Genomic DNA, 12,906 nt, shown 5'->3' on the forward strand with positions numbered 1-12,906 from the left:
ACTCAGCCGTAGATTACTCCACAGATTTTGCAATATCTTTGGAGTTTGATCAGCTAGCTAGCTTCTGAACATCTAATTATTATGTAGACATACAAATTCCTTTTCGCATAACATGCATGCATGCTCTCTGAATTTTGGAACCCATCGCATATATATATATATATATATATATATATATAATAGACTTTAGTGTCATACACTATTTTTTTTTTTTTTTTTTTTTTTGTTTCAAAAGGACTTACACATTTTTAAAATTGTGCAATTAATTTTTCACTAATGGAGAGGACATACATAGTACTGATACTACTGATCAGACTAATTAGTTAATACTAACCTAAGCCAATAAAAAATATCAATAAGAAAAATGTCAGATTTTATAGAAATAATTATAAAAGATTTTAAAAATTGAATATGATATCTAGCTATGTTTTATATAATAAAGAGAAATTAAATATGATAAAATATAGCTACGTGAATTAATTAGATATTAATTTCTAAAAAGTTACACTTCAATCTTCTCACTGAAGAATTAAAGTGACGATTGTTTGTAATAATGATAAGAGGCTACCGTGTTTTAAATATATATATATATATATATATATATAAAGGTTTGTTACATAAGTTACACGAGATAAATATGAAATATAAATCAGTTACATGGCTAAGATATTGTTAAGAGGATAAGGTTGATTGTGGCATGGAGCCCAAGGACTCTAAATGACCAATATCTCCCCTCAAGCTGAACGGTATTGGAAGAACGTTGAGCTTGCTCCTAAGAAAGCTAAAATGTTGAGAGGACAACAGTTTTGTCAAAGCATCTACAAGCTGATCTTTGCTAGAGATGAAGCGAACGTCTAAGGCCTTGTGCTGAACTTGTTCTCAGAAAAAGTGATAATCAATTTCGATATGCTTTATGCGGCCATGAAATATGGGATTCGTCGTGACATACATAACACCTACATTATCACACCAAAGAATGGGTGGATGAGAAAGAGAGATGCCCATCACACGAAGGAGAGACTAAACCCAAATTGACTCGGCAGTGGCATTAGCAATGGCTTTCTATTCGGCCTCTGTATTGGATCTAGCAACTGTGGGTTGTTCCTTAGAGCTCCAAGATATAAGATTAGGCCCAAGGAGACGCAGTAGGCACCTGTGGATTTTCGATCATCAGTACAACCAGCCCAATCGGCATCAGAATAGATAAAGAGTTGAAAGGTGGATCCACGGCATAAAAAGAGACAATGATCAATGGTACTCTTGAGATAGCACAGGATGCGTTTGACCACCGACCAATGAGTAACTGAGGGATGATGCATGTATTGACACACCTTGTTGATGGCGAAGGAAAGATCTGGTCTTGTTAAGGAAAGATACTATAAGGCGCCAAAGTTCTCCGATATAGATGAGGATCATCAAAGGCGGTGATGTCAAACTAGGAGAGGGAGGTGGATGTGGACATAGGCAAGGAGACCGATTTGGCTTCAGACATCTTTGTTCTATCCAATAAATTAAAAATGTACCTCCGCTGAGATAAGAAGAGGCCCTCTAGAACTTTAATAGCTCCTTGAGAGAAAAATCATGATTCAAGGCACAAATGAAAGATTCAACAGAAAATGCATGTGAGCCAGTGATGATAATGTCGTCAATATAGACAAGGACAAATAGCCGAACACCACCCTTGTTATAAAAAAGAGAGAAGAATCCGACTTGGAATTCAAAAAACCAAAAGAGATAAGTTTCTTATAGAGACGAGAGTATCAGGCATGAGATTCTTGTTTTAGGCCATAGAGTGCCTTGCGAAGATGACACACATGGTTGGGAAACTGGGAGTGAACATTGCTAGGCGGTTGAGCCATATAGACTTCCTCGGATAGGAGGCCATTTTGGAAGGTATTGTTTACATCAATTTGGAGAAAAGGCCGGTCATGAGAGACAGCATGGGAGAGAACTATCCTAATGGTGGCAGGTTTGACTACAAGACTGAAGGTATTAGCATAGTCAATACTTGGCTATTGATGATAGCCCTTAACAACAAGGTGAGCTGTACGCCTATTGAGAGTCCCATCGGATTTGAGTTTGGACTGAAACACTCACTTGTTTCCCACAACATTCATACCTAGACGTTGAGGAGTAAGAGTCCAAGTGCCATTTTTCATGAGTGCTGAGAACTCTTGGTCCATGGCATGGCGCCACTCTTTGTATTTTACAACCTCAGTATAGCATGTAGGTTCATCCGAAATCTCCGGTTTCTCCGTAAACAAGGCCTTAGGAAGAGGTTACTTGATGGTCCCATCAAATAATTGTTTCAGTTTAACGCTACCAACTTGTGAGCATGTGGTCATTGGATGAGCTCGAGAAGTGGGTGAGAGCACCACATCAAGACTAGGAAGGGTTAGTGACCAAATAGGAGTAGAGGACTTGATAGTGGATGAGGAAGAGATAGAGAGATCTAGAAATGATAAGAGGTTGAGGTGTTTGAGTCAGCAGCCATAAAATCAAGGAGGACATGAGTCAGACTAAACCTGAATCTGATACCATGAAGAATTAAAGAGACAGTTGTTTGTATGAAATCACCTCTTCAAAATGATAAAAGGCTACCGTGGTTTGAAATATAAATCAGTTATAGGCCTAAGATATTACTGAGAGTATAAGGTTGATAGTGACGTGGAGCCCAAAGACTCTGAATGACCAATACTCACCAACAGTATACAATTTATAATAATATATACCTTAAACTATCTTTTTTTCATATAAGGTTGTACCCTTAAACTATTGAGAAAATCTATTGAACACGCTTTTTTTAATACACAAAGCACACCACTAATGTGGAAGCCTTTCATATTAACTATGTTAAAAAATAATTGATCTTTTTATTTTTTTTATAAGTTATAATGGGTTTCACTATATGTAGTATGTTGCACACTAGACTTCTTTGCAACAAAACTCTAAACTATTAAAACCAAAATGACTTCTAACTTTCAAATTTACGGAGAGAAAAGTAAGAAAAATCACAAATGGTAAAGAAAAAAGTGAAAAAAAAAAATGGTTTAAAGATAAAATTAGGAGGAAATTAACCTCGTGGACATATCATATTAATTATAGAGAAATGCTATATACAGTCACGAAATGTGCAAACGCCGTGCAGTGTTTTAAAAAAAGAGTAAAATTTATTATTATAAAATAAATTTTATTTTTATGAGGGTCACGTATTTATTCACTTTTTTAAAAATAATTATGCAGGACTTACACACTCACCACTGCAACTATCATTTCTTTATAAATTAACAAGAATTAATGAAGTTGTGGCTTTTATTTAGGATTGGATATTATATATGTATTAATCTTACAAAAGTAGTATATGTACTATAATAGTAAGTAAATTAAAGTGTTAGTGTAACTATATTTGTCTATTTGGGATGAGAATTAATATTTTAATTAGTAACCAAAAAATGTATATGAGACAGCAAATTAAATCTCAATTATGTAATAATCTAACGCTGGGTAATTTAGTTCAAGATGGTGATCATGATGGACATTTGGGCTCCCTTGTTTCTGTCGTACTTATGGGTTTTAAAACCAGGTCGAAACTCCTAATCATTTTACGTCAATTGGGCCTCATCTTTTAGACTTTCTTTTTCATTATCATCATCTCCATCTAAGTTGGTTAAAAGTAACACGTAATTTCATAAATATCATCATGTTGTTTAAATGATAAGATTTAATTTATAAAATTTAAAAAAATTATGTTGTATAAATAGAATTTTTAAAAAAAAAATTATTTATCTATTTATTTGTTTAATAACCAAAGCAGGAAGGGAGATGAAAATAGAAGTGGGTCCAGTTGTGATTTTGTGAATTGATCCGCTATGTGGGCCCAGCAATGCATCTTTTTTTTTTTTTTTTCCTGAAATATCTACAATACATCTTTAAACAATAAGTGAAGTCTCCATCTAAAAGGTGGAAACTCCATAATTGTTCTGCATCTTTCCTTTCCAGGGCCCATGTAGTTTTTGTATGAAATTGGTAGGGCCCAGTTGTCCACCTCCGCCACAGTACATTATGTAATACAAATATATATTGTCACGGGCTTGGGCTCCATCCTCTGGTTTTCCTTGGGCCCCCCTCGTATTGATGACAGAAAAAGACTGCTCACGAGAAAAATCGAATACAGATGTGTAATTCTATTTTATAGATCATCCTGTTTTTCTTGTTTGTTGATATTGGTGTCCACGAGCTTATCGTGAGTTGTTCAGATAACTTGATCATGTAAACGATTTCAAGTTTCCATTACTAAATGTTTAGTGGGATAGTCAATTTTTCTGTCTGAATTAGTAGATGATTTAATTCAGAAAATGATAAACATATTAATTATTACACGAGCCATATAACATTTAAATATTGTTCAAATGAAATTTTCAGAAAATTTGAATTTGAATTAAATATTTAATGATGCGTTTATTTCCTCTATAAATTAGATTATGTAATTTGGAAAAAAAAAAATGTAATAGAGGGGATATCAATTCAAATGAATTGATAATATAAAGAGTGTGTACCATTAGAATAGTACAGTATAATTACGAGTTCTACTATTTACAGTTATTTTTTGTATATTTTTTATGCACTTTACTAATATGATTGATTAAAATAATTATTTATATTAAAAAATGTGACACAACCAATCACGTTAATAGAGTACATAAAAATAACTGCACATAAAATTTTTTATAATAATGTTGGGTTATTTGTCTAGTTCCTTCTAATCTAGTTTCTATTTTCTATTAATTATTAAGATGTTACTACGATGACACTACGATATTAAAAAAAAATCAAATCAAATTAGATTCTTCCCCTTTATCTTTTTCATAGTAAATAAAAAAGAGACCTATTATAGAAATAAATAGATTATACAAAGATAAATTTACAAATTGACGAAATTTTATGGATTCATTATATTTAATTTATAATAAAAATAACTTTATAATTTACCGTATTATATTAAGACATGTCATATTCTTATGTAATTCTTCTGTAATAAGAATATTTTAAAAAAACAATCATGATCCACTGGAGATACAAAAAACAGTGTCCACATCCATCACTAAATTTCAAAAGAATAAATTCAATTAAAAAAAAAATTATTTGTGACCGATTATATGCAACGAAAATAACTATTTACAAGTACTAAAATATACTCATCTAATTGGCAGAAAGTAATCGCTTTTACAAAAAAATAACTAGCCATAATTAAACAGTTTTTTTACAGTGATATTACTTTTAAGTGTTATGATGTTAAATTGTATTTATTGATGTGATATATTTTAAATAACTTTATATATGATCAATCATTAAATAGTAATTATTTAAAAAAAAATATCATATGACAAATATGATGAAGAAGGACAAAACTTAATATAAAAAAGAATACTTCACTTTCAATATAAAAAAGGGTAGCTAGTCCTAAGCTACAAACCAGAACTGATCTATATGTACCAGCGCGCATGCCGTAATTCTTTACTTCATTTGGAATTTTGCTCTTTAATCTGTTGCTTTGCATGCATGCACATTAATTTTATAGGGTAGTTAAATTTAAAGACCATTTGATGCCCTAAAGGATATAGAAGGCTATAGACATGATCTAGAAATTTACTCAAAAGTACATACCAGTAATATCAATTAAAATGGTTTAACTTTTTGTGCAAGGTTGTACGAATTATATCAGCAAATGTCATCCGTAGAATAATATTATTGATGTGATATAAAATCATTACACCTAACTTTTTTTTTTTTTTTGGATGATGTGACAAACGTTTATATTTATGCTAGGTATGATTAATTTATTAGTTTGTTTAGATCTGATTTAATTATACAGATAATATAAGGTAAAATAAGATTAAATTAAATTAGATAAAAAATTGTGAATAATAATAAAATAATTTATCAATAGTAATGAAATGGTTTAAGTCAGAATGTTCTGAGTTTTGAGAAATGAGAAAGATAAAGTTAAATAAAATAATTATAAAATTAAAAAAGATTAAAATATTATTTTTTAATATTATTTTTGTTTTAAGATTTAAAAAAGTTGAATTTTTTTTAAGTTTTGTTTGGAAGTTTGAGAAAGTTATAATAATTAGGTAATAATTAGATAAAAAAGTTAAAAATTTAAAATTGAAAAATATTTGTATTTGATTGATATTTAAATATTGAAATGAAATCAGATGAGGTGGTTTCAAAAGGTTTATGAAACTAAACTAGACCTTAGGGTCAATTATTTAAAACTTAAACTCTTAGGTCGGCTTCCCCTTTTTGTAATAGCCTATTGCTACTTGTTTTTGATGCATAATTAACGTAGGCGGACTTTAATCCAAAACCTATAAATGAGCTCCTATATGTATATATGTATGTATTTATATATATGGGTTTTAACAATTTTCATCCAAATCAACTTAAATCAAGCTACTCATTAATCCTACATCCATGCTAGGGTATATATATATATAAAGTACTGTCGAGTTGAAAATGCAATTATGCCAACCCACTTGTATGCATTTCACTTTCATGTATCTTGTTTTCATACCATTATATAAAATATAGCTCACTTTTATTATTTTTGGATCATCCTTTATTTTTTTTTTTTAAAAAAAAATTAAAAGTAGCGAAAATGTGGCATGTAGGATTTCCCTATACCAATTAGTTTTGTCTTTGGTGACCATTATATTCTACATTTAATGAGGAGAAGAAGAAAAATGTTAGGCAGAACCGGATGCCCCTGCTTTTATTTAACTGATCATTTTTGTATATAATTAAATTATGACATATACATTTTATGAAAAATAGTTTTCTGCGTCACTTAAATTAGATGTAAAAAATATAAAATAGTTGCAAAAAAAACTGACAACCATTTTGTATTTTTCGTATCTAATTTAACTACCACAAAAAACTATTTTTATTGTAGTGATACTTATGATATATGTTGTGTTGTCCAGATAACTAATACAAGAGAGGGGTGAATTGAATTATATTTAAAAATTAACAATAATAAATCAAATATACAATATAAAATATAAATAAAATACGAAACAGCAATAAATATAAAGAGTAAGGGTAAGAGAGAAGCAAACTCAGTATGTTAATGAGGCCCCACTGCCTACATCCTCGCCTCAAGCTACCCCTTGAGGATCCTCAAATTCACTATTCAACCTCATTTAGATGAAAATAGAAACCTATTATACCTTTGAACAACACCGCTACAAAGGGTCCATATAGAATACCCTCTACACTTACAATCACTTTACACATGGTGATTCAACTATTCCATATGTAGAACACTTTCTATACGCATAAGGGTTATGTATACCTTTTTACTGATACAAGAGCTGATAGTGGGTGGGTTATCAGAAAACACTTTTCAATGAGTGAAATAAAAACAATACAGCGCAAACTATATCTCTATCAAAATGAACAAAAATTAAGGTGCAATGCTTAGAGAAGTGAGAATGAAAGTTTTGAATGAATGTTGTATGCTTTTAGTATTATAAATTTAAAACTTTCAAATGATCTATTTATATGCATATGAGACTTCATAATCAAATTTAAAAAGATTCACATGTCAAAAACAACATCACTTACTTTTCAAAAAATTCAAATAAAAGTTTCCTCTTTTTTATTTGTCAAAAACAACATAATTTACTTTTCAAAAATTTCAAATATAATCTTTTTTATTTTTCGGATATGACAAAAGGAATACACTTTACCTTTCAAAATTTTCAAACAAAATCATCTACCTTTTGCATAAATCAAAAAGAGCATCAATCACTTTTGAAAATATTTAAATAAAGCATGCATATGTGAAAGATGACAATTGGTCATCTTTAATATTTTCAAAATTTTCAAACAAAATTATCTACCTTTTGCATAAGTCAAAAAGAGTATCAATCACTTTTGAAAATATTCAAATAAAACATGCACATGTGAAAGATGACAATTAATCATCTTTAATATTTTCAAAATTCAAACATTGACATGCACATATAAAATATGACAGACAATCATCTTTCAAAAATTTGAAATTTAATTTTCAAAATATTCATACACATGTGAAAAATGTATTTTAATGTTTTATGATAAAATATTAATTTTGAACCTTAATTCTAATTTCAAATTTTTAAGAGATTTACAATATTACTCTATGAATTTTAATGTGAATTTATTCATTTCTTACTCATACTTAGTTCTTTGATGTGCTTGACTCTATTATGTAGATAACTTGAACTTGAGACTCCTTTATTTTTTGAATTTATTTGTTATTATCAAAATCAATAGATAAATATATAATTACAAGAATCTTGAAATATTGGATTCAATCTGTATATTAAGTTGGGAAAGTAAGCAAATAATAATCTACTATTCTCTGGTCTTTCACACATGCATGATTGTACGTTACTCGTGATGAATTATATGTCAACCTCATCAATCCAACCATTCCTACCTCTATTTCCCAAGAAACAAAGAAAAGAAGCCCTCGATGATGATCATCATGAAGTGCTTGATCATGCGTGGTATCTATCGTGTGGCCTCCAAAATCACTAGACTAAATGATCGATGCACAATCAATTAGAGTTAATCATATATATCATATTAAAATGTACGAATTCAACCGAAAATTCGACAGGCCGACAAAGTAGCCAACATAAGACGTGTGTTTCGTCATGTTGATCTTTTTCTTTTTTCTTTTCAATAATTGCGTGTGCGCTCACTTACATAAAGCAAGTCTATAAATACTCATCAGGTAATTGAAGATTTTGAACGTTCAAAATCTTTTCTTTAAAGCAACTTTGCTTCTCTTCTACAGTACACGTTTTCCGATGAAAGTTTGCCATCATCATCATGTGTCGACACACATGACAAGTGACAATTAATTCTTTTGAATTAGCTAAACAAGTAGAAAAGAAAAGGATCACATGAATCACACACTTTCGTATTTTCTAGGTTTTTTCCCTTCATAATTGATTACGTATGTATATATATATATATATTATTTGTTATGAGCGTGTTTCACGCTATTAATGATATGGACAACTTGTAATGAAATAAGAAGATAGCACGGGATACCAGTGAAATTTCAATGCCTAAATTAAAAAAGAAAAAAAAGAAAAAAAAAAGTGATCTTAATATAAATTTTTGAATGAACCTATCAAATGAGTTACTTGTATATATTATTTATAGGAGTGGGAAGAGTATGATAAGAACTAGCCTCCAAAGATTATCTATTACACGTATCCATGAAACCAATCCTTGAGCTCGGGGCACAAAATCCGGGCTTGGATACTATATAAAAACTTGACTATAATTGTTAAAGCAAACAAAAAAGGGAAAAATAAAGTCAAATGAATGCTCCAATCATTTTGTTTCTTGGTTGATCAAGTATCAAGAAAAACAAAAGGTTGATAGTCATGCATGTATCAAGAAAATAACCTTCTTAAAAGTAGTTTGGTCAATGCATGGTTAATTTGAGAAAGCTATTTATTATCCATATACCATATACTAACTTATGATTTGTTATTTTTATACTTTTATTTAAACACACTTATTTACACATCAATATTTGTGAGAAGGTAATGAGAAAACCACCATACTAATTCTTGGTGGTATGCGTATTGAATTTATATAACATTATGTACAATATGACGGCTAGATGATTTACAACAAAGTCAATCTATCCATCTATGCTATTGTCTATAATCTAAGGGATTGCCTAGAATCATGTGATTGTGATATGATGGGATTGGCTGAATTATTCGATGTGATTTTTGGATCCTTCCATAACCTTAATACCACCTGCAAGCCTAGCGATTGAGAATCTTGAACGCGTAGCTTGGATCGCAAAAAAATGAAGGCAGCTTTGCTGAGGCTCTTTGTGAACACGTCTGCAACTTGAATATTAATAGGGACATAATGAATTTGTAGCTCTCCAAAAGCCACCAGTTCTCTCACAAAATGATAATCTAAATCAATGTGCTTAGAACGTTTGTGAGAAACCAGATTAATAGCAAGAAAAATGGAGCTTTGATTATCACAAAGCATTATCCGAGAGGAGACCGAAGGCACATGAAGATCACGAAGGAGATGATGGAGCTATTTAACTTCAACGAGTGTGAGAGCCAATGTTAGCCAATGTTCAATATTTCGATTCACAACTAGAGGGAGACACCATTGGTTACTTTTTAAAGCTCTAGGACACAAGATTATCACCAAAGTAAATTGTATAGACAGAGATTGATCGACGTGTGTCGGGACACCCAGCCCAATCAGTGTCAGGATAAGCAAGGACTTCCTGAGAAGAAGATGGAGTAAAAACCAGTCCAAATCGAAGAGTTCCTTTAACGTAGCAAAGAATGTGCTTAATTGCTTGAAAATGAGAGATAGATGGCTTATGCATGTATTGAATAACGACAATGACAGCATGAGCTATGTCCGGACAAGTGATAGTGAGATATTGAAGAGCTCCAACAAGTGATCGATAGAGAGAAGGATCATCAGAATCGAGACCAACAGCCGACCACCATTGGAGTACTAACTGGTTTGGAATCGAGAAGCTGGGCACGCTAGAGTATTTCATAGGCGTACTTGGCTTGATTAAGAAAAATACCAGCAAAGATCTGATGGGCTTCCAGGCCCAAAAAATAGTTCAAGGACCCAAGATCCTTGGTAGCAAATTCACGGGTCAAATTGCCAATGAAACCATCAAGGAGAGACGAGTTGTTGCTATTGACCACAATATCATCAACATAGAGTAATAAATAAATTAAATTAGCACCTTTAGAGAGGACAAATAAAGATGAGTCGGCACGACTACAAGTGAAGCCCATAACCAAGAGAAATGAGCTAAACCGATGAAACCAATCACGTAGGGCTTGCTTGAGTCCATAGAGAGCTCGGCAAAGCCGATAGACATGTGTAGGATGTTTGGAATCAACATAGCCGGGTGGCTGGTCCATATAGACTTCTTCCTACAAAAAACCATTGAGAAATGTGTTCTTGACCTCGAGTTAACAGAGAGGCTAATTATTAGAAACGACCAAGGAGAGGACAACCCGAATGGTAGAAGCCTTCACAACAGGGCTAAAAGTATCATGAAAATCAAGACCTATTTGTTGAGTATACCCCTTTGTAACAAGACAAGCTTTGAGATAGTCCACAATGCCATCGGATAAATATTTAATGTGGAAGACCCATTTAGAGCCCACAATAGTAGACAAAGCCACTTCCGTCAGCGAAGTAAGGAGAAGGCTCATGATCAGCTGATCTGTTTGCTGCCATTCAGCAAATTCCAGATTAGCAATGGTAAAGGCACCCGACCCATGAATAGTAGCAGGTGGAGATCGGAGAGAGCCATCCACATATCCAAGAAGGTTCAAACATTGCAACAAAGGTAAAACTTGACTACGGCAAAGAAGGTAGTTGGAGGAGGATAATTTGATAGTCAGGAGGTGGGCCATAGTTTTGAAGGACAAGGTGGAGGAAGGGGTGTTAGAAGCCATTGGATTGAAGGAGGTAAATCCAAAAAAGGCTCTATGATACCATGAGGAGGATAATTCTTGGTGGTATGCATATTGTATTTATATAACATTCTATACAATATGACAGCTAGATAATTTACGACAGAGTCAAACTATCCATCTATGCTATTGTCTATAATCAAGAGATTGCCTAGAATCATGTGATTGTGATATTATGAGATTGGCTGAATTATTGGAGACGTGATTTTCGGATCCTTCCATAATCGTAATAATTTGTGTGTTTAAATATAATGATAAAATTGATAAATTACATATTAATATGGGTTATAAGGAATGATAAATAGATTTTTTCTTAAAATTTTATGTGCCATATGTACTATATTTCAGAAATTGCATGCGGTAGGATTAGTATTAGCTAGGGAGTGCAATTATGTAGAATATTGGTCAAAAGAATTTGTTAGAGAACACCAGTACGTACGTACCTTCTTATAAATTTGTCATATATAGGTAATGTACGTCTACTTCGGCATAGCTTGAGTAAATTAGCAGTAACGTCGTACATAAGGTGCAACTTGCAAGTAGATCAATTCAAGTACCAATTATCGAGCCTTGGCTGTAACTTGAGAGTTATAGATCGATTATTGAGGCAGTGCGCGCATGTGATCACTTAATTACACGTACGTCGATGAAGTAGGATGCACGGTGAATATAATAGGGTCTGGAATAATTCAGGTCAATGAATCAATGATGCCGCGCATGTTAACGTTAGATGTGTCGATCGAGATGTGGTGGCACATGCATGAAGCTTATCTACGAATCGATTTTGGTCATCATTTTTCTTAATCTTTGGATATAGATGATCTTTAGGGCATCTTTGCATGCTTAAATAATTTCAAAATTTTGTGAATAGTAGTGAAATAATTTAAATATTAAAAATATTTTTATTAAATTTTGAAAAATAAAAGAAAAAATTGAATAAAAATATATACTAAAACAAGTATTGTATTGGAGTGTGTAAAAGTTGTGAATATATATAAATAATTTTTTTAATATTATATTTGTTTTAAAATTTGTAAAAATTATATTATTTTTGTGTTTAAGTAATGATTATCTAATTATTGGATGAAAAAATTAAATTTTAAAATTGAAAAGTGTTTTATGTTTTAGTGATGTTTGAGAATGAAATTATGATAAATTTTAAGAATTTTAAAAATTCTCATATTTACCAAACATGACCTTAATTTTGATGGTGACGGGCATGCAAGTGCTTAGGGCTGGGGTGTCTCAAATATTATCTTAGATAAGACTTCGAGGCTTGCTACACAGCCGTCCATGTTCACAGCTCACACAGCACACTTTGCTCAGCTAGTTTCCACCTCCACACTCC

Source organism: Carya illinoinensis, chromosome 8, assembly GCF_018687715.1.
Source record: "Carya illinoinensis cultivar Pawnee chromosome 8, C.illinoinensisPawnee_v1, whole genome shotgun sequence".
NCBI classification, from domain to species: Eukaryota; Viridiplantae; Streptophyta; class Magnoliopsida; order Fagales; family Juglandaceae; genus Carya; species Carya illinoinensis.